Consider the following 6,875-nt stretch of genomic DNA (forward strand, 5'->3'; position numbering starts at 1 on the left):
ATAAATAGTAAATTTAAAAAAAAAGCACTTAAATACTACTAAAGATTTCAATGAAAATTACTTCTAAACAAGAATTAATTTTGTATATAAGTAAAATGTTTAAAAAAGTTTGATTTTTTATTGTTGGATTTCTTATTAGTAGTATATATATAAAATGACACCTAACTTCACAAACATCTGTCTGTTTGTGTCAAGTATATATACTGAATTATTACAATATAATTTAAGAGGGTAGCCGAAATTCTAGGTCAGGTCTCTGACACGTAGCTAGACTCTCCCACATGCAAAAGTACCTTTCGCTGATCTTGAAACGAGCAAATAATTTTGCTTGAATAACGATGCGACTGCAGTGGAGACTGTTAGTTGGGATGCTTCATCTCTAAATCAGCCATTTAGCTTTGGGTTTTAGAAGAGGTTAGGCGGCCTATTTGCATAGGGATGTAGACTCACATTCTTCGTAATATATTTACTTAAATTATTTATTTTTAAAAATATTAATATAAAATTATAATGTAATTATAATACAATTAATGAATATAATATGATTACATTTTAAAATTAATACAATCTTATATTACAACGTATTTTGCAATGTTATCAAACTTGATGTGATATTTTTATCTTTCTTCAATCAATAAAATTATCAAATTTAAATTTTATTATTTTAAAAAACTTAAAAATATTTTTAAATTTTTGAAAAAAAATCTATAAATTTTGAAAAATATAAAAATAATTTTTAATTTTAAAAAATTCTCATAAAAATTAAAAAAAATAATTATTAAAAAAATTCTAAAACTATAAATAATAGAAATAACTTTTATTTTTAAGATTATAAAAAAATAAGAAAATCCATAAAATAAAAAATATATTTAGAATTTGTGAAAAATAGAAGATATTCTTTTGTATGTTCATAATTTTTTAAAATTATAAAAAAAATATTTCCTCTCTGTAATTTTTAATAAACATTTAGAAATAAAAATATGTCTTTTTACTTTCAATTTTTTTTTCAAAAAATCTCTTTTGGTTTTTTTTATTTTTTTTCTAAAAAGAATTATTTTCATTGTCAATGTTTTACAAATATTTCAAAATAATAAGAAGAACATTATATTTTAAAATTTTTAAAATTGCTAACAAATAAAAAGTTATTTTCTAATTAATATTAACATGGATTTGCTTGATGCTTAGTTATTTGTTGGAAATTTTACTTAAGAGATGATATCATATAAAATTAAAGGGTAAAATATCTGATCCTTTTAAGTTTTGATCATAATTTCACACGAATTTATTAATATATAAATAGACAATCCGTCTCAAAAGAATATCTTTCACTAGACACATAAGTTCAATCGTTAATATTTTCATTAATTTGATGATGTAATAATATTTTTTTAATAATTTTACCTTTCATTATTTTTAAAAATTACTACATTATATAAATTATAATTTTTCATTTTACCCTCGTTTACATGTTTGGGGTGAATTACCTATTTTTAAAATTAATGTATTTGTGTAAAATTATGATCAAAACTTAAGAGGTAAGAGTATTTTATTCTATATTAAACTTATATTTTAATATATAAAGGTAATTCTAAAAACTAACATTACATGTTCAATAAGATGCTTATAAATCAAAAGCTTATCTTTTCAGTATTTTAATTATACTTTCCTTAATATATTAAACATTGCAATATTATTTTACCAATAATCACATTTCCTATGATAATCATATTTTCTATAATATAATTGTATTGTAAAGTATCACTGTGAAATAAATGCAAAAGCATTTTAAGAGCATGATCCATTTAAGATATTTCTTTACGGTTAAGTTTGCTACCCCACGAAGGAAATTATTGAACCATGATACTGACTGCCACCAAGGCAGAGGCAGGGTGGTAGCTTCCATGTATACGTTCATCTACCTACCACCAAGGATAATAAAAGTTGAAAGGCTTCCGCCAGAGGATTTTCGCCTTCTTTTATTATTATAACTATTATATGCAGAAGATTTATACTTATATTTATACCAATATTAAGAAATTACAAGATACTGTAATACAGAAATTATATGCCGCCCTTACATTTTCTTTCCTTTTTTTTTTTTGTCTAAATACAGAAACAATATTATGAAAATGAAGGGTAAAAACAATTTTAATATATATGAACCAAGTAATTAATATGGTCAAAGTTGATGTAACTTTTTAGTGTTGTTTTATTTTTGTAAATTCAAACTGAGTCGACATTACCAATTCAATGGAGGTTAATTTACTTAGACTCCTGCATTGTACATTTATGTTTGGTAGAAAGTTTTCTCGAAACTTTCATGTTACCTAAACTTAGGTTTAGTGCTTTCCCCTCTAATGACTACATACTGATAGGCAACTCTTTTTTTTTTTTAATAAATTCTTCATCTATGTTAAGTAATCATTCCCTTTCCATGAACCCTTTCCTTTTTATTATTATTATTATTTTAGGATGGATAAAAATGGCCTCAACCTAATCTGCATGAACAACAAAAAAGGCAGAAACTTAGGATCGATAATTGGGCTAATAACATTACAAACAAATGGCCATCATAAACAATAGAGATCCTTTGAGCCGTCCAAAGAACATTGCCAGAAAAAGAGACTTCAACTTTTGCACATAAAATTCACAATCTTCTCATTGGGAAACTTGAACCAGCGTTAATGGTATAGATAATCCCCTCACCATATCCTTCATTAATATGATTCAAAACAAAAAAAAAAACCTGTAAATATGAAGCTATTGAGACAAGGTGAGATAAAGGAATGCAGCCTATGTTGAGCCCAGCCTAAATATCGGGCCCAAGCTTTTCTTAAACTCAACCTACTTGAGCCCAGACCAAATATGTGGCCCAAGCTATTCCATAGATCTACTCCGAAGACCGCAGCCGAAATTCAGAATTTATTTTATAACCCTATAATCTTTTAATTGTTTGTCCAAAACCTTTAGTTTTGCACTAATGATAAAAACGATCCTAACATAATTCACGTAAGGAACTAGAAAGAAAAAGAAAGAGGGATCAAGAAGGTGTGAGACGGCCTTACCTGGTAAAACTACAGGGCAAATATGCCAATCATAACTTGCAGACGATGTTATTGATTTCTATTGGAGTATAAAATTTGTGTTTCAACGCTAGACAAACGCCCCACCCAGGATTGGTTTTAGGAAAACCGACCACGTATTTCATGTTATATGATAGCCTTTGATAGCTTTGTTTCATGAATTGTCATATGCTATATAATATGAACAACATGTCCACCAAAATAAATCTTTAAAGAATGGGACCCTTGCATGAGTTGTCTAGATGTACATGTATATGTGTGTCGATTGCTCAAATGATTACATTCATCTCACCTTGCTTTGTGTGTAATGATATTGATATAACGAGTGAACTTCATCTACATTTCCATGTTAATTAGTGCTTTGATCTCCATGATCGACTAGAGGATTCGTTTCCTCTTTGTTTTAAATAAAGGTTTTAATTTATTTTTTTTATGGGTTATTTTCCAATAAGCAAAGTTTTGGGTTTTCAAGCATTGGAACCAATATTGTAATGATGAAATTGGGGGTTTGAGGGAACCAAGCAGTCATCAATCACAGAAATGAATTGAAAGAATGAGAAAATAATGGGAGTTTTCCTTTTCTCGTTTATTTTGGGGTCCCATTCCAAGGGTGGATTTTTAGCAGTCTTGTGTCAACATCAAATATCCACCGGCATTTAACACGGGTGAGGGTGGCACCTTCGAAATCTGAGGAATGCCACACGGCATTTGCCATTCGCCCAGCTATTCATCTCTGTGGAGCGAGTCCCACCAGGCGCCCCGCGTGCACTTCCATTTCAACCCATCTTTCAAAAATAAGTCCTTTCGGAGGGGTGGGCACTCTTTAACTCCATATCCACCAGTTTTCTCCGATCTACGTGCTTACCCTTTTCACGTGTATTTGTAATTTAGTGGTTGATTTTTCATTTTTGACGGCGAATAATTCAATATATATATATTAGTAGTAGTTCAGTACATTATTCCCTATCACACAAAAAGTTTATTAATAAGAAACTCATTTGGAGTGACAGCAGCTTTGTAAGGTAGAAACTACTTGAACTCAAAGAGGGAAATGACACTATTTGAACACTATCTGATACGACACACACATTTCAGATTAATTAGGTCTATCCTTGTTAAATTTCAAACTATTTAGCATAACCTCTCAGGCGATTTAGTCTATGTTGCGAAACAGTTCAATTATACGAAACATTACCAACAAAGAGTTTTTGTTTTAATAAAAAAAGGTAGAAAAGAGAATGCATAGGGACGAAGAATCAAACAAAGAAGTAGAAAGCAAGAAGATGGGGGAGTTTGTTTATTCATATTCCGACTTTCTAATTCCATCTCTATTCCTTATCACTAATCAATAAGTAGTACAAAATATATGGGGGCCCCCTCGTTCGCATTGCGAAAAGCTTGGCTTTTGAAGCCCCAAAAACAGGTCCATGAACCGTCAGGTCATCAACAATCCCCTCCGGCTTAGAATAAAATAGAAAAATAATAATTATAGAAAAAAACAAGGAAAGAATAAAATGTTTTGCTTTTAATAATCAAAAGGATACTACTTGTCATCAGACTCCCAGTTTTTAGCTGCTCTCCGCTTCTAGTGTAAGCCCAAAAAGACAATCAATTTGCATCGGAACAACGAAAAAAAGTTTGCCATAAAGAAAGGGATATGCTGAAAATAAATCCGGCAATAATTATTATACTGCTATAATTTCTCCCTTCTTTCTTTTACTTATTGATATTATCTCTCTCAAATTTTCTTCACACGATGGTACGGAAAATAGCGGAATTATATTCTAAGAGCAAACTATGGCCATGGTACGCACGCCTTTTTTGCCGCGCTGGTGCACTTGGAACTAAACTAATGTTGGTAAGTTAAATTTCCACGAGTTATTTGGTAAAATGTAAAGCTATGAAAGCCCATTCAAAGCTTTGCTGCAGGAGATGCCTGCTCCATTTTTTTACCTCTCTCACATAAATGGCTCCATCTAGTTAATCGTTGTTGAGACAACGTAATCAATGCAACTTATATTGGCCACATAGTCATTAATTTTGTATACAAATCTTACAAGATGTCACGCGAAATAAATAAAATCTGTTGAAACGTTGATCTCATAATTTATTGATTGTAACAATTCCCAGAGAGAGAAACAAAAAATTCTTTCAAGGCATTGCCAAATTTGAATTCACTCAATTTAAATTGTGCCATATATTGATATGGTCATGCTTGACACACTGGGGTGGTTTTATCGAAAAATTAAGACCAGCCAAGCATAAAATCAAAATGAACTTACCAATGATATACAGTTTCAAGTAAAAGTTAAAAATTTTGTGATTCTATTAATACTCAGTTTTCATATTTGAGATCTTTTTTTTTTTATAAAACTACATCCATAAATAAAAAAATTTATTATCAAAATTTAATAACTTTTAATAATTATTATATCCAAAAAAAATTAATAATAAATTATTAACATATGTGGAACCATCCGCGACAGTAGCCGCAGTGTCCCGATGTCGCAACTTCTCTTTTAGGGCAAATAAAATTAAAAACGGGTTCAAAGGGAGGGAAAAAAGGCCGAAAGGAAAAGGTTAAAAGGAAAAGAAAAGGAAACATCACAGCAGTTCATAAATCCAACCCATTCCCAGGATTTAACCACAACAGTTTTGGCAACAGCTTTTTGGCCAGAACCGTAAGATCACGTGGCCTGCACACTGACCCGTTTGTACCCATCAAACAAAATCCTAACCTGCCACGTCTTCCACACAAATCTAACGCACCTAATCTAACGGTTAAGACTCAGCCAACAGTTGAAAAGCGGCGTCGTCTACGGCGCTCTATGCTGAGAAAAAGAAGGCAAAAAGTATTTTATATTTTGCAGCTGTGTCTACTGACATGGCCTGCCATAACTTGTTCGATTTGACAACTCTTTGCTTTTTTTCCACCCTAATCTCTCACCGGCTACACCCGGTAACCCAATCTTCCTTCTTTTCTTTTTACTGTGAAATTTCGAGGTTGGGATAAAGCGAGTCTGTCCAAAACAAGGAGAAGTTTCCTTTGCTCGCTGCTCACAATAAGCATGGGGTTAGCGAGAGACCCCCAACGTTTGATTCAAGAAAAAAAAAATTTGGAAAAAGAGCACTATTGCTACACTTAGTCACCACTTTTTCGATTGTGAGGGTTTTTTTTCCCCTTTTTTTCTATACAAAAGATGATTATGATTTTCGATTATATTCAAACCATTGTTCTCCAATTTCATTTTCAAAAAGCGAAAAACTAAGACTACTACACTCCCAAATTCATTTTAATTTTTCCAATGTCTTCAAAGAAACCAAACGACATTGTTAATTCGTTATATTTGATTGTTTTAACAGCCACGTTTGAAGCCTGTCGTTTTGAAGGTTAAAGAAGAGGCGGGGGGGGAGAAACATCCATACGTTTTTGGTGTGCCCTGCCCATGATGCTAACAAGTTACAAAGTAGTTCCATGTCTCAAATTCGAAACGTGACTGCATTGTGCTTTTACATAAAGCATGAGAGCAATTTGTTTATAATTGTTGAAAACTTTCATGATGCTTTTTCTTTAGAAGCAACGATGACAACCAAAAAATATTTAAAAACATCATTCTTGTATTAAATCCACTTCGATTTCAAAGAAAAAAATAATGTTGATTTAATGTCTTCATCGTGAAGCTTTGAAATCTTGAAAGCCGGATATGCCAAAAACGCATCTCACTTGATATGGACCCAAAAATTAAAAGGTTTTCGCTAATAAAGGATTTAAAGATACTTAATTATTATTAA

This window comes from Theobroma cacao, chromosome 3 (genome assembly GCF_053813885.1).
Source record: "Theobroma cacao isolate CCN51 chromosome 3, ASM5381388v1, whole genome shotgun sequence".
NCBI lineage: Eukaryota > Viridiplantae > Streptophyta > Magnoliopsida > Malvales > Malvaceae > Theobroma > Theobroma cacao.